The sequence below is a fragment of the Saimiri boliviensis genome, chromosome X (genome assembly GCF_048565385.1).
Source record: "Saimiri boliviensis isolate mSaiBol1 chromosome X, mSaiBol1.pri, whole genome shotgun sequence".
In the NCBI taxonomy this organism is placed as follows: Eukaryota; Metazoa; Chordata; class Mammalia; order Primates; family Cebidae; genus Saimiri; species Saimiri boliviensis.
The window spans coordinates 42,563,619-42,584,026 of NC_133470.1; the positions used below are offsets into that span (position 1 = coordinate 42,563,619).

General features: G+C 40.0%; 1 pseudogene; it reads left to right on the forward strand.

Moving 5' to 3' along the window:
- Nucleotides 1-17,783: 17,783 nt before the first annotated feature.
- Nucleotides 17,784-20,408, forward strand: part of LOC141582703 (keratin, type I cytoskeletal 18 pseudogene) — a 31,446-nt pseudogene continuing 28,821 nt past the window's right edge.

Below are 20,408 nucleotides of genomic sequence, written 5' to 3' on the forward strand. Positions count from 1 at the left end.
ACCTCTGTGAGGAAGGAAGGGAAGCAAGATTGGACAGAAGGAGGGGTTGAATTAATACAGTCATAACAGGAGGTCTCAGCCAATCCCATGGGAAGCCCTGGAGCTGGGATGACCTTTTAGAGTTGTCATGAAGTGAGGTAGATGCCCTAAGCCTTTATATGAACCCTCACCATTCTTTCCACCACAAACCAATGATTAGATATGGGTTATACCCAGGGAGTGTGTGTGATCTTTGGGGAGGCAGCAACCATTAACACAGGTAAAGGCCTGGGGAGGGACTCAACTGTGAGTCATCAGCAACCAACATTCCTAGCAGCTGGGAAAGTTAGTGCCTCCAGCATAACGAGAGGATCTGATCTTGCACCAGATTATCCATTACATTGTCCTTTTGAATTTTCTCTGGGTCCTACAGAGTGACAGGGACAGGGCCAGCTTGACTGTCTCTCCCTTTGTGAGACAAAGGTCATAAAACATGGTCTACACGTGTCTCATTTGAAAAACCTCGCAAAATTATAGGACTCTACAAAATAATACTTGAGGAGAGACTGTTTCAATACACCTCTCCACCCTTCCCTGGCAGAGGAAAGAGATGATGAAAATCTGTGGGAGCAAAGACAGAGAAAACAAAGTTAAAGTGATAAACACAAATTTTAGTGGAGGCATAATCACAAATGAACACAAGACATCACTGAAACTGTCCTGTATGTGCGCGATGAAAATAGTTTAGAGTTTTAGAAAAGTTCAAGTGCAGCAGATGCTATCACTGCCCTACCCATATCCCCTCTGCCCATGCTGGAGGTTACCCCCAGAAAGTTCCTTACATAGTTCCCTGTGTCTGCTCAAGCGTGTCTTCTGGCCACTTTCGCCATCACTTGAGGCAGTCCAGAAATACTACAGTGTTAATGCCTCAGGAATTAACGTGGCACAGAAGTTAGGGGGTATGTACCTTAGCTTCCTTACTCCACAGAGGGGTATTTATGAAGTATGTCCTAAAAGATGTCCTACATCGCCTACACTGTCCACTAGTCTGATTAGAGAGATGCTGTGAGTGGAAAATACATGCCATATTTATTTTCCTTTCTTTTCTTTTCTTCTTTTTTTTTTTTTTTTTTTTTTTTTGAGATAAAGTTTCTCTCTTGTTGCCCAGGCTGGAGTGCGATGGCACGATCTCGGCTCACTGCAATCTCCATCTCCTGGGTTCAGGCAATTCTCCTGCCTCAGCTTCCTGAGTAGCTGGGACTACAAGCATGCACCACCAAGCCCGGCTAATTTTATATTTTTAGTAGAGATGGGATTTCTCCATATTGGTCAGGCTGGTCTCAAACTCATGACTTCAGGTGACCCACCTGCCTCAGACTCTCAAAGTGCTGCTATTACAGGTATAAGCCACTGCGTCCGGCATACATGCCATATTTCGAAGACTTAGTATCAAAAACAGAATGCAAATGATGTCATTGATATTTTAAATACTGATCAAAATATTATTGAAATAATATTTTAGATATATTGTGATAAGTAAAGTATATTATCATTAATTTCATCCATTCATTTTAATTTAATTTTATTTTTTTGAGACAGAGTCTCACTCTGTCACCCAGGCTGGAGTGCACTGTCACCATCTTATCTCACTGCAACATCCGCCTCCCGGGTTCAAGTGATTCTCCTGCCTCAACCTCCCTAACAGCAGGGATTACAGGAGTGTGCCACCATGCCTGGCTAATTTTTGTATTTTTAATAGAGACAGGGTTTCACCATGTTGGCCAAGCTGGTCTCAATCTCCTGACCTCATGATCCGCCCGCTTTGGCTTCCCAAAGTGCTGGGATTACAGGTGTGAGCCACCGTTCCCAGCCCCTTTTTATTTTTAAAAATGTGACCAGAAAATTTTTGACTAGAAAAATTTTAATTACGTTTTAAAATGTAGCTTGCATTTTATTTCTATTGAACAGCACTTTTCTGACTAGTCTCAGAAAATCCTCAGAAGAATTAAAGACAGTTGCCCAGAGGTGTAACCAACTCATTAGCAAATCCTTTGTTGGCTTCCCCTCTTCTCTGTCTCACTTCCTCACTCCCTCAAGCTTCCTGGGATCACTTCCCAAGTAAACTGCCTATATCCAAACCCTTGATTCAGGGTCTGCTTTGCATGGGAGGGTGCAAGTGAGGGGCAAAATAGAGACATCAAGTGAGCTACTTACTATTTTATGACCTGAACCCAGGAGATTCTTTAAATTTACTATTTTTTAGTGTACATTTCCTTTTTCTTTTTTTTTTCTTTTTGAGATGGAGTTTCTCTCTTGTCACCCAGGCTGGAGTGCAATGGCATGATCTCGGCTCACTGTAACCTGCACCTCCCAGGTTCAAGCCATTCTCCTGTCTCAGCCTCCCGTGTAGCTGGGATTACAGGCATGCGCTACCACACCCAGATAATTTTGTATTTTTAGTAGAGACGGGGTTTCTCCATGTTGATCAGGCTGGTCTCGAACTCCTGGACTCCAGTGATCTGCTTGCCTCAACCTCCCAAAGTGCTGGGATTACAGGCGTGGGCTACCACGCCCAGCAACCCAGAAGATTCTTGGTGTTACTAGAGTTAGGATCCCTTCCTCCTTCCTCCCATCAAAAACCTCTCTTGAGACCCTAATGTACATAAGATGAAGTCCATACAACTTAGCACAGCATATAATACTCTTTACCCTCTGCTCAAGATATCCCTCACCTTGAAACTCACAGTCTTGCTACACTGCACGTCTTTCATCTCTCTTTGCTCTTACACGTTCTTTCCTCCAAGTCTGAAATTTACTTTTCTTTTTTCCTCTCCTTCTGCAAAACTCTTGCTATATTTTAAAGCCCAGCTGAAATATTAACTATTATGTTAGATATTCCCCCAGAATACCTAACCTCTTGGTATCTTACTTTTTGGTAATCCCACAGTTCCCTCATCCAGGTTTTAAAGCATACTAAGCCAAATTACTACTACCGGTTTTTGTCTATCTCCTGTATTCTACTTACTATGTGTTCCTAAGAGTAGTCTCTTTGTCCTGTAGCAAGCAGTGTCTGTGGCACAGAAAAGATGTTAAACAAAATTTGGACTGAAGAGTCTGGTGGGCCTTAGGACAGAACTTCTCAAAGGTTTCTGTAACCAAAGCCCTAACTGAAAGGGATGGTTGGATGTGGGGTATGAAGTGCATAGAATGGGAGTACTCACTACAAGGTAAACTCAGGCTAATCTGAAAAATCTATATAAATTTTGGCCTTCCAAAGTGCTAGGATTTCAGGTGTCAGCCACCATGTCCAGCTGAATTTGGAATTTTTTTTTTTTAGATGGAGTCTTGCTCTGTCTCCCAGTCTGGAGTGCAGTGGCACGATCTGAGCTCATTGCAACCTCTGCCTCCTGGGGTCAAGCAATTCTCTGCCTCAGCCTCCAGAGTAGCTGGGATTACAGGCGTCTGCCACCACACCCAGCTAATTTTTGTATTTTTAATAGATGCGGGTTTCACTGTCTTGGGCCAGGTTGGTCTTGAACTCCTGACCTCAAGATCCACCTGCCTCGGCCTCCCAAAGTACTGGGATTACAGGCACGAGCCACTGCGCCCGGCCTGATTTTTGAATTTTGCCCTATAATCTATCTCTGTATTTTAGTATTAAAGATGTAAATTCACACTAAGGAAACAAAACGTGAATTATTTTCTACTTGTCTCATTAGCTAATGGGCAGGCTGCTGCTGAGTTGAGTTTATTAATTCCCAACAAAATTGTGCTGAGATGAATACAGCAAGATTTACCTGAAAGATTCAGTATGAGACAAACCCTTGCAATCTCTAGACAGACTCAGTATCTTGAAAGCCCAGATGCACATAAGTATGTGGATATGCATGGCAACAGCTTTGTTTCCCTGCTCTCTGTTCTCCTTCCCTCCCCTCCCCTCCCCTCTCCTCTCCTCCTCTCCCCTCCCTTCCCCTCCTTTCTTCTCTTTTCTTTTCTATTATGATCTTTTCTTTTCTTCTTTTTTTTTTTTTTTTTTGAGACGGAGTTTCGCTCGTTACCCAGGCCGGAGTGCAATGGCGCGATCTCGGCTCACCGCAACCTCCGCCTCCTGGGTTCAGGCAATTCTCCTGCCTCAGCCTCCTGAGTAGCTGGGATTACAGGCACGCGCCACCATGCCCAGCTAATTTTTTGTATTTTTAGTAGAGACGGGGTTTCACCATGTTGACCAGGATGGTCTCGATCTCTTGACCTCGTGATCCACTCGCCTCGGCCTCCCAAAGTGCTGGGATTACAGGCTTGAGCCACTGCGCCCGGCCTTTTCTTCTTCACATAAGGGAAATTCTCCAGGAGAAATACCCAAAAACCTGGCGGGGAGGGGAGCTCCTTGAAACTTCATTAGGTTGAATATTTTTTTGAGTGTATTTGCTTGCTGATGGATCAGCAGTATTTTATCTTTCAAAATTAATTTTGTTTCTTATAAAATAATCCATACTAAAGAACATATATAATTTACATATAAGGTATAAAGGATGATTAATCGTCCATATACCTGACTCCTTTGTAGCCTCCCCGGTTTCTTCTGTAATCTTATGCATGTTCTCTTCTCTCCTGTGAGAGGAGTGACTTTTAGGGAGAGGGAAGAACATGCATAACTTTAATTTATATTTTATTTATATCTGTATTTTTTTTTGTTTATTTTATTATTTTTTTTTTTTGGTTTGTTTTTTGTTTTTGAGATGGAGTTTCACTCTTATTGTTCAGGCTGGAATGCAAAGGCATGATCTTGGCTCACTGCAACCTCTGCCTCCTGATTCAAGTGATTCTCCTGCCTCAGCATCCCAAGTATCTGCGATTACAGGTGTGTGCCACCATGCCTGGTTAATTTTGTATTTTTAGCAGAGACGGGGTTTCACCATGTTTGTCAGGCTGGTCTCAAACTCTTGAACTCAAGTGATCCACCCGCCTCAGCCTCCCAAAGTGCTGAGTTTACAGGTGTGAGCCACTGCACCTGGCCTTATCTGTATATATTTGTAGGGATGGGGTCTCACTCTGTTGCCTAGGATGGAGTATAGGACACAATCATAGCTCACCATAGCCTTAATCTCCTGGGCTCAAGTGGTTCTCACACCTCAGCCTCCCGAGTAGCTGGGACTACAGGTGTATGCCACCATAAAAAGTTTTTATTTTTATATTTATCAGTCCCATGTTTTTTATTTCCCACTTTGGTTTTACTATATATCTATGTGTCATTTAAAAAATAGTTTAACTTTATGTTTATATACATTTAGGGACAGATCCAATTTTGTGGGTCTTGAAGCTTACATAATTTGGGAAGCCTTGTTTAAGCAAAAGAATGTAACATTAGTAGTACAAAAGTAGATATGGGAATTTATATTAATTTAGAGAAAATGCTCACAGCAACTATAATGCTACAGGACAAGAGGAAAAGTGTGATAGAGGAGATATTGGAGTCGAAAGAAATAATGGTCTTAATAGATTGTGGTTAATAATTTCTCCTCCATGGATCCTGATTTTGGTGTTATATTTAAAAATTCATCATTAATCCCAAGTTAATGCAGATTTCTTCTTCTTCTTCCTTTTTTTTTTTTTTTTTTTTTTGAGACAGAGTTTCGCTCTTGTTACCCAGGCTGGAGTGCAATGGCGCGATCTCGGCTCACCGAAACCTCCGCCTCCTGGGTTCAGGCAATTCTCCTGCCTCAGCCTCCTGAGTAGCTGTGATTACAGGCACGCGCCACCATGCCCAGCTAATTTTTTTGTATTTTTAGTAGAGACGGGGTTTCACCATGTTGACCAGGATGGTCTCGATCTCTCGACCTCGTGATCCACCCGCCTCGGCCTCCCAAAGTGCTGGGATTATAAGCATGAGCCACTGTGCCGTGCCAGTTCTTCAGTCTTTACTTGAGCCACTGCACTCGGCCCCAGATTTCTTCTTATGTTTTTTCTAAAAATTTTATAGCTTTACATTTCCCATTTTACATTTTATAGCTTTACATTTTAGGGCTGGGCATCGTGGCTCATATCGCTAATCCCAGAACTTTGGGAGGCGGAGGTGGGATGATCACTTGAGTCCAGGAGTTTGAGGCCAGTCTGGGCAACATAGTGAGACCTCATTTCTAGAAAAAATAAGCAAAATTAGCCGGACATGATGGCATGTACCTGTGGTCCCAACTATTCAGGAGGCTGAAGTGGGAGGATTGCTTGAGCCCTGGAGGTCGAGGCCATAGTGAACCAAGATTACACCAGTGCACTCCAATCTGGGCAACTGAGTGAGATCCCATCTGAAAAAAAACCCCACCATTTTACATTTAGGTCTATAATCCATTTGGAGTTAATTTTTAAATAAGTTATAAGGTATGTGTCAAGGTTAATTTAAAAAATATGGATGTCCAGTTGTTCCCACACCATTTAGTGAAAAGACTATCCCTGAATTGCCTTGGCACTTTTGTCAAATATCAGTCCATTCTTTGTGTGGGTCTATTTCTGGGCTTTCTATTCTGTTCAATCGAGCAATTTGTCTACCCCTTTGCCAATATCAAGCTGTCTTGATTTCTGCAAGTCTTGAAATAAGGTAGTGTGAATCCTCCAATTTTTCTCTTTTCCAGAATTCTTTAGATATTCTAGTTCATTTGTCTTTCCATATAAATTTTAGAATCAGTTGGCCTGGCATGGTGGCTCTCGCCTGTAATCCCAGCACTTGGGAGGCCAAGGTGGGCAGATCACAAGGTCAGGAGTTTGAGTCCAGCCTAACCAACATGGTGAAACCCCGTCTCTTAAAAAAAAAAAAAAAAGAATCAGTTTGCTGATGTCTACAAAGTAGTTGGCAGTGTGTTGGTTAGATGGACATTGATTTTAAGAATCAATTGAGTATAATTGATGCCTTAACAATATTGACTCTACCACCCAATTAACATGATATATCTCTTCACTAATTTCTATCTCCTTTGATTTCTTCCATTAGTTTTTTTTTTTTGTTTATTGTTTGTCTGTTTTTTGGTTTTCAGCATATAGATCCTACACATATTTCATTAGATTTTATTCCTAAGTACATCAGTTTTGTTGCAGTTGTAAATGGTATTATTTTTTAAACTCAAATTTCAATTGTTCATTGCTGATATTTAGAAATATGATTGACTTTTGTATATTGTCCTTATAATCCTGTCATTGTAAGTATGTTTATCAGTTCTAAAAGCTTTTTTTAACAGATTTCAAAATATTTTCTACATGGATAACCTTGTCATTTTCAAATAGAAAGAGTTTTATTTCTTTCTTTCTGTATGCCTTTTAAAAAAATTCTTATTTTATTGCAGAGGCGAGGCCTTCTGGTATGTAGTTTAATAGGAGTAGTGAGAGAAGATTGCTTTGCTTTGTTGTCTAGATGCTGGTTTCTTGTTGCCTTGTTCCAGTCTTACAGGGAAAGCATATAGTTCCCCAATATTAAGTATAAGTCGTTTGGTATTTAATAGCTGTCTTTTTATTAGGTTATGAAAGTTAACTTCCATTCCTAATTTGGTGAGAATTTTAAAAAAATCATGAATAAGTGTTGAATTTTGTCAAATACATTTTCCACATTCATTAGGATGATTATATGGTTTTAAAATCTAGTCTGGTTAAATATGGTGGATTACACTGATTGATTGTTGAATGTTAAATGAGCCTTGAATTCCAAGAATAAACTCCACTTAGTCATGATGTAATCTTTTTTTTTTTTTTTTTTTAGACAGAGTCTCACTCTGTTGCCCAAACTGGAGTGCAGTGACCTGATCACTGCAAGCTTCGCCTCCTGGGTTCAAGCGATTCTTTTGCCTCATCCTCCTGAGTATCTGGGACTACAGGTGTGTGCCACTACACCCAACGAAGTTTTTTTTTTTTTTTGTATTTTTAGTAGAGACGGGGTTTCACCCGGCTGGCCAGGCTGGTCTCAATCTCCTGACCTTGTGATCCACCTGCCTCAGCTTCCCAAAGTGCTGGGATTACAGGCATGAACCACTGCCTGTGGCCCCCACCTTTTTTTTTTTTTTTTTTTTTTTTTTGAGACGGAACTCTGTTGCCCAGGTTGAAATGCAGTGGTGGGATCTTGGCTCACTGAAACCTCCACCTCCCGGGTTCAAGCGATTCTCCTGTCTCAGCCTCTTGAGAAGCTGAGATTACAGGTGCCCACCGCCACACCCAGCTAATTTTTGTATTTTTAGTAGTGATGGGGTTTCACCATGTTGTCCAAGCTGGTCTCGAACTCCTGACTTCAGGATCCACCGGCCTCAACCTCTCAAAGTGCTGGGATTACTGGCGTGAGCCGCTGTGCCCAGCCTCTGCTTTTTATATATTGCAGAAGTTGATTACTAATTGTTAGGGATTATTGTATTCATACTTTTCTTGTAATATGTTTATCTTGTTTTGGCATTAGGGTAATACTGGCCCCATCAAGTGAATTGGAAAGTGTACCTTTCTCTTCTATTATCAAGAGGGGCTTGTGTAGAATTGTTATTATTTCTTCGTTAAATAGTTGTTAGCATTTGCCAATGAAATCATCTGACCCTGGTGATTCCTTTCTTGAAAGATTTTTTACTACAAAATTTCTATAATAGATATAGGACTCTTCAGGTTATATATTTTTCTTCAGTAATGTTTAATAGTTTATGGCTTTCAAGGAATTAATTTCATCTAAGTTGTCTAATTTATGGGCATAGAGACATTTATAGTATTCTCTTATCTTTTTAATGTCTGTGGAGTCTCTAGTGAAATTCCCCTCTGTCATTCCTGATATTGATAATTTGTGCCATGTATTTTCTTGGTCAGTCTCACTTGAGATTTATAAATTTTATTATTCTTTAAAGAAGTAGATTTCAGTTTCATGATTTTTCTTTATTGCTTTTCTCTTTTCAATTCAACATATTTTATTATTTTTATATTTTATTTAATTTTCTAAATTTTCTTCTAAACACTGACAAAGACTCTTTCCTTGATCAAACTTTAATTGGGGTCCTCTGAGCCTTGTTCTCAATGACACTGTGATTGCTGAGCCTCCAAACTGTGTCTTTGCAGAAAACAGTTTAGCAAGCATTCTGCTAAGTTAGTTTAGTGAGATCCCTTGATATCTGATTACTCTCAATAGCTGGTCAAATTCCTTATCCTCCATCATGCCCAGGTGATATATGATCACCCTGGCCTGCCTTCAGCAGGAATCCTGTTAGATCAATTTAGCAAGAATTGTCCCACTCTTAGTAACTTTTTGTCCACCAACACTCCATGCTGATCCTTGGCTATAAATTCCCACTTTTCCTTGTTGTATTCAGATCCAAGACCAGTTCTAAACTGAGATCTCTTTTTCCCTATGGCAATCCTTCCTGAATAAAATCTGCTTTTATTACATTGGTGCAAAAGTAATTGTGGTTTCTACCATTACTTTTAATACTACTTATCAGTGAGCTCTGGTTCCCTTTAAGAGCGCTGTTTTAGCTACATCCCACAGATTTCTATGTTGTATCTTCATTTTTATTTAGTTCAAAATATTTTTCAATCTCCCATGAGTGTGTGGTTTAATTTCCAAATATTTGGGAGTTTTCCAGATATATTCTTATTAATGATTTCCAGTTTAATTCCATTATGGTCTGAGAACATGCAATGCATGATGTCTATTATTTTCAATTTGTTGATGCTGGTTTTATAGCCCAGAATATGGTTTTTCTTGGTGAATCCTCCATATGCATTTGAACAGAAAGTATATTTTGCTGTTTCAGTTGGCATGTTCTATACATGGTGATTAGGTCTAATTGTTTGATAGTGTTGTTCAAGTTTTCTATAGCCTGGCTATCTCGTTCTTTCTCGGCTTGTCCCCTTCTGTAAAGCCAAAGAGTTTGAATTTCTATCCCTGGGCCTGAGAGAGATTTGAAGGTTGTTATCAAGGACATGGAAGTTACCTTCTTGACCTCAGAACAGACCCACCTTGAAAGAGGTTCTGAGAAAACTGCTGACTTTTGACTGCTTCTTGAATTATAATCAATGCCTCACATGCACTGGGTACACTGAAAATGTGCTGAATACAGTTGTTTGGTGAAAGTGTTCCTCTTAAGGTCAGTACTTGGGAAGTGTAATCTGGGAAAAAATGTTAGTTTGTGGCCGGGCACGGTGGCTCACGCCTGTAATCCCAGCACTTTGGGAGGCAGAGGCAGGCAGATCACAAGGTCAGGAGATTGAGACCATCCTGGCTAACACGGCGAAACTCCATCTCTATTAAAAACACAAAAATTAGCCTGGAGTGGTAGCACCTGCCTATAATCCCAGCTACTTGGGAGGCTGAGGCAGGAGAATCGCTGGAACCCAGGACAGAGAGGTTGCAATGAGCCAAGATCACGCCACTGCACTCCAGCCTGGGTGACAGAGTGAGACTCTGTCTCAAACAAACAAACAAAAAAGTGAATTTGTTGCTTTATTATGTCTGAGTTATGGTATTTAAAAAATATATATGGAAAAGAAAAAAAACGCAAAGTATCAATATCCTTTTATAAGGTGGGGTGCAGGGCATTTTGTTTCCTTTTTTTTTTCACAACTGCCAACAAAGTTTGTTTCCAGATTAAGCCAGCAATAGATTCTTCAACATTATTGCCTGACAGTAATCTTCTGAAACTTTGGCTTTCTAACATCACGTTATCAAATTTAGTGCTTTTCTGTTAAACACAAAAGACCACTGCTCTGGTTGTCTTGAAAGATGTCATAGCAATAGCTTCTCAGCTCAGTGCATTTAAATGTGTGTAACAGCACTAGGAAGAAATAGTCTCTTGTGCCTTAAAATCCAGGCAATTCTGAAAATGTCTGTGGGGAATTGGATGAACATAGCATAGACATAATGGAAGGGATTTACCCTAACAGTCAATCCAGGCTCTGGTAACTAATCAGCTTCTTCATCACCAATACCCAGATCCAAGCTACTATTGTCTCTCACTTGAATTCCTGTAGCTTTCTAACCTATCTCCTGGTTTCACCCTTACCCTCCAGCCCCCTACAGCCTATTCTCCACACAGAAGCCAGGAGATTTGATGTCATTCTTCTGCTCAAAACCTGACAGTGGTTTCCCATTTCAGAGCAAAATCCAAAGTTGTTATTATGATCCTCAAGGGCCTGCATGGTCTGATACTCTGACAACTCTTTGACCTAATCTCCTACCGCTGTCTCCCTCAAAGTCTTCATTCCAGGCTCATTGGCATTTTTGCCATTCCTTGAACTCATCACACACACTGTTAGCTCCTGACCTTTGCATTTGCAGTTCCCTCTGTTAACAAAGCTCTTTTCTTAGATATTTATTTGCTTTACTATTCATTTTTTTTCTTTTTTCTTTATTGAGACTGAATCTTGCTCTGTGGCCAGGCTGGAGTGCAATGGCACGATCTCAGCTCACTGCAACCTCTACCTCCCAAGTTCAAGTGATTCTCCTGCCTCAGCCTCCTGAGTAGCTCGGATGGCAGCCACCTGCCACCACACCTGGCTAATTTTTCTATTTTTTAGTAGAGATGGGGTTTCACCATGTTGGTCAGGCTGGTCTTGAACTCCTGACCTCGTGTTTCACCTGCCTCAGCCTCCAAAGTGCTGGGATTACAGGCGTGAGCCACCACACCAGGCCATTCTTCATTTTCTTTAGAGATCTATTCAAAGGTTACTTTATTAAAAATACCTTGTTTAAAATTTTACTTTAAGCTCTGGGATACATGTACAGAACGTGCAGGTTTGCTACACAGGTATACATGTACCATGGTGGTTTGCTGCACCTATCAACCCATCATCTAGATTTTAAGCCCCACATGCATTAGGTATTTGTTCTAATGCTCTCCCTCCCTTTGCCTCCCAGCCCCCGACAGGCCCCAGTGTATGATGTTCCCCTCCCTGTGTTCATGTGTTCTCATTGTTCAACTTGCACTTATGAGTGAGACCATGTGGTGTTTGGTTTTCTGTTCCTGTGTCAGTTTGCTGAGAATGATGGCTTCCAGCTTCATCCATGTCCCTGCAAAGGACATGAACTCATTCCTTTTTATGGCTGCATAGTATTCCATGGTATATATGTGCCGTATTTTCTTTATCCAGTCTGTCATTGATGGGCATTTGGGTTGGTTTCAAGTCTTTGCTATTGTGAATAGTGCTGCAATAAGCACATACCCAAAGGATTATAAATCATTCTATTATAAAGCCATGTGTTTTTTCCATCTGCTGGCAACAATCAGGGTCTTTTGAAAAAAACTTTTTTTTTTTTTTTTTTTTTTTTTGAGATGGAGTCTCACACTGTCTTCCAGGTTGGAGTGCAGTGGCTCGATCTCGGCTCACTGCAACCTCTGACTCCCTGGTAGCTAGGATTACAGGAATGTGCCACCATGCCAGGCTAATTTTTGTATTTTTAGTAGAGACAGGTTTTCACCATGTTGGCCAGGATGGTCTTCATCTCCTGACCTCGTGATCCACCTGCCTTGGCCTCCCAAAGTGCTGGGATTACAGGCATGAGCCACAGCGCCCGGCTGTCTTTTGGAATTTTAAACCAGTCTGACCAAACCAACAGAAGAGTTGGTACTGCTATTAATACTAAGGAGGATATTATAATGGTGTGGATATCCAGGAGGCCCACCTAATTTGAAGTCTTGCTTATCACTATTTTTTTTTTCTGAGACGGAGTTTCGCTCTTGTTACCCAGGCTGGAGTGCAATGGCGCGATTTCAGCTCACCGAAACCTCCGCCTCCTGGGCTCAGGCAATTCTCCTGCCTCAGCCTCCTGAGTAGCTTGGATTACAGGCACAAGCCACCATGCCCAGCTAATTTTTTGTATTTTTAGTAGAGACGGGGTTTCACCATGTTGACCAGGATGGTCTCGATATCTCGAACTCGTGATCTACCCGCCTCGGCCTCCCAAAGTGCTGGGATTACAGGCTTGAGCCACCGTGCCAGGCCTGCTTATCACTATTGATTCACACAGCTGCAATCCAAGGGCAATCGATAGGTGTAGTGCTTCAACATCTGTACTTAAAAACTGAAAATTACGGTGACTTGTATTAATACTACAAAAAATAACTTGGTTGGTTGACTCCCTGAATGCTCTGTTGGCATGAATGTTGCTAATGGGAGCAGAGATGCATTAAATATGGACTCGCAGGTGTTGTCTCATGGGGTTGGTAATTAATTCACACAATAAAGCACTAACATACCTTTTCATGGGTAATTACAATACCGAATCACCAATGAAGCCTAGTCATATTTTAAATCTTTTAAGTTACTACCAGATGTGCAAGCTTTGGAATAATTCCTCTCAGTTTCTTACCAACAAATGCATGTTGTTTGTTTTATTAATTTCAATGGAATATTTTTAGTTTAAAATGAAAAGAAATTGAGTGGCAATAAAACGGTATCCATAAAAATAAACCACTGCGCATTTTACATTTTTAAGTTAGTGTTCGGTCATCATAAAGCCCAAGCTACCAGTCTCTCAGACTCATAACTTCTCTATTACATTGAACATCTGAAATTTAGCAGTGAAGAGACCCTAAAAAGCAAATAAAGGGTTTCCCCCTTAGAAAATTGCAAAACAATGGCCTCTTAGGGGTGCTTCCCTACAATAATTTTCCTTTGAATTGGGGGAGCCATTTCCCAAGTCTGCCCTCTCTTTTAATGAACATTTACTTAGCCTTTGGCCACCCATGAAAGATCACTACCGTTCTTTTCCTCTCCCACCCATTGAATTTTATGAGCCGCTATCCTATTAGGATGGTGTCACTTGACATCTCAGAGATGGATGTGAATATTTTGGATCAATCTTATACAGCTGTTTTCAAAGTAGTCATTGTAACTCTTTACTAGGTCACAAAACATTTAATCACTAAACAACCATTAAAATGTGAAGTAGAATATCACAAAGTACGTAGTATGTAAAAAAGACAAATATGATTTCAAGAGGGTTTGTATATGTGTATCTATATGTAGATATATACATACATATATATATATACACACACACATGCATGTACAAGTGTGTATCTGCTGGGTCACCATACATTTAATGCATTTCTTCCTATTAGTTATGGTCAAAAAGTTTAAAATCATTGCTCTAGAGTAGTTTTCCACAAAATGTGGTCTGGGATGCTTGTTTAAAACAGATAGTTGGGCTCCATCTCAGACCTTTTAAGCAGTTCATTTGATCTGTGGTTCGTAGAATGCTCACTTCATCTGAAAAACTAACCTTTGTTAAAGTGCTGTTGAGGAAGGGCTATACTTTGAGACAATCAAGTCAGAGTCCCTGGAACCTTCTCTATATGATTTCAATGTGCATCCAGGATTGAAAACCACTGGACTCTACAACGGTCTTTGGAAACAGATATTAGAGTTACAAGTCAAGTAGGAAAGAGAGAGTAGAACTTCCAGGTGCTGCTTGTCTCACTCCATCTATGCCAGTGGTTCGTAGACCTTAGTGTTCATCAGAAGCACCTGGAGGGCTTGTTAAAACAGATTTCTGTACCTCACCTCCAGAGTTATTGATTCCATACGTTTAGTCGGGGGCCCCAGAATTTGCATATCGAACAAATTTCCATGTGATGCTGATTCTGCCAGTCTGAAGACTGCATTTTGAGAACCACTGATCTATACAAAGAACTAGCTATATCCAGTTGAAAAGGGTACTTTAAGAGACAGTGTTCACCACCACCAACTAGGATTAACTTTAGATAGCAAGGCTGGTTAAATGCTTGAAAAGTAATGTAATGTATCACATCAACTGGCTGAAGAAGAAAAGTTGTATGATCATATCAACAAATGCAGAGAAGGCTTTTGACAAAATCCAACATCTGTGTATGATAAAAATGCTCAGCCAACTTCTTCTTCTTCTTTTTTTTTTTTTTTGAGATGGAGTTTCGCTCTTATTGCCCAGGCTGGAGTGCAATGGCGTGATCTCGGCTCACCGAAACCTCCACCTTCTGGGTTCAAGCAATTCTCCTGCCTCAGCCTCCCAAGTAGCTGGGACTACAGGTGTGCGCCACCATGCCCAGCTAATTTTTGTATTTTTAGTAGAGACAGGGTTTCACCATGTTGACCAGGATGGTCTTTATCTCTTGACCTCATGATCCACCAGCCTCGGCCTCCCAAAGTGCTGGGATTATAGGCGTGAGCCACTGTGCTCGGCCCTCAGCCAACTTCTTAAGGCAGACATTTAGGTTGTTGATTTGAGATATTTCTTCTTTTTTAGTGTAGTTGTTTACAGCTATGAATTTTCCTCAACACATATTTGCTGCCCATGAGTTTTGTGTTTCCATGTTTTGCTTTTCATTCATATCACTATATTATCTAATTTTCCTTGTGTTTTCTTCTCTACCCATTGTCTAAGGAGTATTTTTGTTTCATTTCCTCATATTTGTTAATTTCCAAACTTTTCTTGTTATTGACTTCTAATTTCATTCCATATAGCCAGAAAACAAACTTTGTATGATTACAACCGTTTTAAACACATGAACACTTGTTTTATGGCCTAATATATGATCTATCCTGGAAAACGTTCCATGTGCACTTCAGAGGAATATGTATTCTGCCATTGTTGGGTAGAATGTTCTATGATGTCTGTGTCCATTTTTACTTCTGTAATTTGGGAGTTCTGTTGTTAGAACCCTCAAAATACAGCATATAAGTTTATAATTGTTATATCTTGAGTTGATATTTTTGCCATTATAATACGTCCTACTTTTTCTCTAGTAACAATTTTGCCTTAAAATCTATTTTGTCTGACGTTAGTATGGCCACTCCAGCTCTTTTTTGCTTACCATTTACACGGAATAGTTTGTTCTATCCTTTTATTTTCAATCTTTTTGTATCTTTAAAGCATATCTTTTGTATACAGCATATAGTTGGATGGTGTTTTAAAAATCAATTCTGCCAGTTTATGTCTTTTAATTGGAAATTTTCATATATTTATTTCTAAGGTAATGAATAATTAAATAGGGTTATGTCTATAATTTTGCAATTTGTTTTCAGTGCCCCATTTTTCGTATTTTTCAGTTTCTCCATTACTATCTTCTTTTGTGTTAAATAGAAATATCTATTGTACCACTTTAATTCACTTGTCATTTCTTTTCCTACGTATTTTTGAGTACTTTTTAGTGGTTACCCTGAGTACTGTCAATAATGTCTGAATTCATAATAATCTAGTTCAGGTTAATTTCAGCAGTATACAAAAACTTTGCTCCTAAATAGCATCATTCCTCCCCTTTATGTTGTTATTGTCACTAATTACATCTTTATGCATTGTGTGCCCATCAGCTTACATTTACATGTATTGAATTATGAGTTGTCTTTTGAATCATATATGGGAAAAAAGTTATGACAAAGAATATGATTATACTTTCTTTTTTTTCCTTTCTTTCTTTCTTTTTGAGACATAATTTCCCTCTTGTTGCCCAGGCTGGAGTGCAGTGGCACCATCTCGGCTCACCGCAACCTCCGCCTCCCAGGTTCAAGCAATTCTCCTGCCTTAACCTCCTGAGTAGCTGGGATTACAGGCGCAGGCCACCACACTCGGCTAAATTTTTGTATTTTTAGCAGAGACGGGGGTTTCACCACGTTGGCCAGGCTGGTCTTGAACTCCTAACCTCAGGTGATCCACCCTCCTTGGCCTCTCAAAGTGCTGGGATTACAGGCGTAAGCCACCGCGCCTGGCCTGGTTGTATTGTCTTTTATATTCACCTATGTAATTACCTTAACTAGTGTTCTTTCTTTCCTTTTTTAAAAATTGCTGTTTATTTGACAAAAAAACTTTTGAATTTATTAAAGAAATGGCAATAACTGGTGCATACATTAACTGAAAATGTTTTCACTAAGCACCAAATAGAATAGTCCCCAGTGTCTTTCCAAAGAACCCCTTTGAAAGAATGGCTAATACTTAATCAGTTTATGTAGGTTTTTAATCAAGAAATTCATTAGCAACAACCTTCCTTAATTGAAAATGTCTCATCTCCTGTAATGTAAAACAAAAATTATACAGGCAAACAAAACTCAAAACAGACAGAAATGATCAGAGCAAGCTTTTGCCCCTCATAGCTCACCTATGCCCCAACTGTCACACTGCTGAAAACAGGGCCTGCCTCATTACTTAAACTGATTCATTACTGCAGAGCATAACAACATTATGAGCTGATGGGAGCATATCACAGCTCCCACTACCTCCCTCCCTGTAAAAAAGAAAATAAACAGCACACAAAATATAAACTTATGCCAAATAAAAGTCAGCATCAATGTAAGGATTCTACTGTAATATTACCATACTAACCCACGATATTTTCGTCTTCTTCTGATCTAATTACAAAAAATTCTCATTTTGAGAGCTCTGGAAGCATTACAAATATCGTTGCATTAGATTCCTCTTCTTGAGATAGTTTGAAGTCTTGAAACAGAGCAAGTTTACATATTTTTCTATACCACGACTGAGGAGTAACTATCATAAAAGGCCTACATAAAAAATCTTCATCCCCTGATTCTCAGGCTATTATAATTTTTCCCTCAGATCAGACAAACAATGGTAAACACACATGAAAAGATGATAAGTCATACAAAAATGTAAAAACAAGCACAGCCACCACAAAAAGGAATCTGTATCATCACACTAACAGTCTAAACTTTGCTAGACAAAAAAAAAAAAAAAAAGAATTTACTTGGTTTACCCAAGCTGTAGACATTTTTATAAAGTACTCAAATTAACAGCTTGTAACAACAGTGGAAAAATTTTCGGTGGGAGCAGAAAACTAAAATAAACTCCTTCTCCGGCAAAGACTTCTTCCAAAATGCCAGGTCCACAAGAAGGAATGTGTGCCAAACCTTGCACACCAGCCCTCTCTCAGGCCGACGGCCTTTGCCCTTTGCTCGGGTTGACTTCAGAAGTGCAGAGATATTGGCAGATGCCTGCTCAAGGTAGGCCAAGGAGCCCTGAGGGATGTCTGCTGGCTTTTTGTGCAGCATGTTGACATCATTTGGCACCTTCTGCAAATGCCTCAGCTTTGTGAAATGCTTCCGGACCAGTGCATCTTAGCACTGTAATTCATTCCTTAGTTCTGAGACATCCTCTTTGATAACTTACTTTGGTTTCTGGACAGATAATTGCAATCTTTTTTGTAGGAAAAAAAAAAATAGTCTGTCTTGCAATATCGAGAAACTTCTGGATACACTGACCAACACCAGTTTGAATTTCTTCCTGATTGGTGCCATTGACATAGTCCTGACTCACCATACTGTTAGAAGGTCTTGGAGCATCTGAGAAGCGAAGCCTGGCCTAGGAGGTCCAGCAGGGGTGGTTGGGCTCCCAGTGGCTGCCCAGAGAACATAATCCATAGTGGAGCTGCATGTCTGGAATGACAGGCCCTTTATTTCTTCAAGTAAATTAGATATAAATTCTAGGTATTGTCTAGTGTCCTTTCAGAAGTTCCTTTAGCATTTCTTCCTCCTCCCCCTCCCCCTCTCCTCATTCTTCTTCTTCTCTTCTCTCTTCTCCTTCTTCTTCCGAGGTCTCACTATGTTGCCCAAGCTGGTCTTCAATTCCTGAGCTCAGGCAATCCTCCCACCTCAGCCACCCAAAGTGCTGGGATTACAGGAGTGAGCTACGTGCCCGGCCAGCATTTCTTTAGTGCAGGTTTGCTAGTGGCAAACTCTGGTTTTATTTATCTGGGACTATCTTAATTACTCCTACATTTTTAAATGATGGTTTTGCTACAAATAGGAAGTTTGGTTTATAAATTTTCTTTCAGTGCTATGAATAGGTCATCCCTGTGGCCTCTGGGTTTTGTGGCCTCTTTGGTTTCTGATGAGTTCCTCTTACTGAGGATCACTTGTATGTGATGAGCGGTTGCTCTCTCGTTCCTTTCAAGATTCCCTCTTTTCTCTGGCTTTCAATAGTTTAATTATAAGGTTTGTAGGTGTGGGTCTCTTTGAACTTATCCTACTTGAAGTTTGTTGGTTTCTTGGATGCACAGATGAATGTTTTAAAACCAATTTGGAAAGTTTGGGGCCATTATTTGCTCAAATATGTTTCCATTTCTTTCTCTTTCTTCTTTCCTCCTGGCCCTCCCATTATGCACATATCGGTATGCTTCATAGTATCCCACATCACAGAGCAGGTCTCTGAGACTCTGCTCATTTTTCCTCATTCCTTTTTTTTATTACTATACCTCAGAATAGATCGTCTTTATTGAGCTCTTTCTTTTCTTAATTTCCAACTTTTCTTTTCAGTTCTGGGGTCCACGTGCAGGATGTACAGGTTTGTTACATAGGTAAACGTGTGCCATGGTGATTTAATGCACAGATCAGCCCATCACCCAGGTATTAATCCCAGCATCCATTAGCTACTCTTCCTGATGCTCTCCCTCCCCCATCCCCAGCCCTCCAACAGGCCTCAGTGTGTGTTGTTTCTCCCCATGTGTCCATGTGTTCTCATCATTCAGTTTCCACTTATAAGTCAGAACACGCGTTATTTGGTTTTCTGTTTCTGCATTAGTTTGCTAAGGATAATGTAATCTCACTTTATGTTCTTTGTTTCTTCTGCCTGCTCAAATCTGCTATTAGTTTCCCTCATGATTATTTCCCGTTATTGTAATTTTAGTAAAATTACAATACTTTAATAATTCAGTAAATGAATTTTGTCAATTCAGTTAGAATTGCTATCTGGTTTCTTTTTATTATTCCTGTCTCCTTTTATTTTATATTTGGTGAGATATCTTCCTCATGTTTTCCTTTAGTTCTTCAGGCATATTTCCCTTTAGCTCTTTGAAAATATTAAAAGTAGCCATTTTAAAGTCTACCTAGTAAGTCCAATGTCTTGATTTCCTCAGTGACAGCTTCTACTGATTGCTTATTTTCCTGCGTATGGGTCATACTTCCTTGTTTCTTTGTACATCTTCTAATTTTTTTTGTTGAAAACTGGACATTTCAAATAATACAATGTGACAACTCTGAAAATCAGTCCCTTACCCTGCTCGGGTTTCTTGTTGCTGCTTCAAGTGGTCGTTTAATTGCTTTTACGAAGTAATGTTGTACATTCTTTATCTTTGTATGTATGGCCACTAAAGTCTCCACTTACTTAGCTTAGTGGTCAGATAATGATTAGACAGCATTTTTCTTAAATGCCTAGAACCAGTAAGTCTTCAAGTCTCCCACTCATAGGGGCTCTGTATGTGTGTGTGCTGGGGCGTGCCTTCTATGCTCTGCCAATCAGTTTACAATTCTGTCTTAGCCTTCACTTCCTGCTTGGACAGAGCCTTATGTTCAGACAGAGACGAATGATTACAGTTGTTGTAAGTCTTTCCTGAGCTACTGAAAAGCCCTACACACATTTGTGACCTTTTAGATTCCCGAAAATATATTGAAACATTTCAAACCCCCTACAAACATTTCATTCCTCAGCTTTTTCTTTTAAGCTT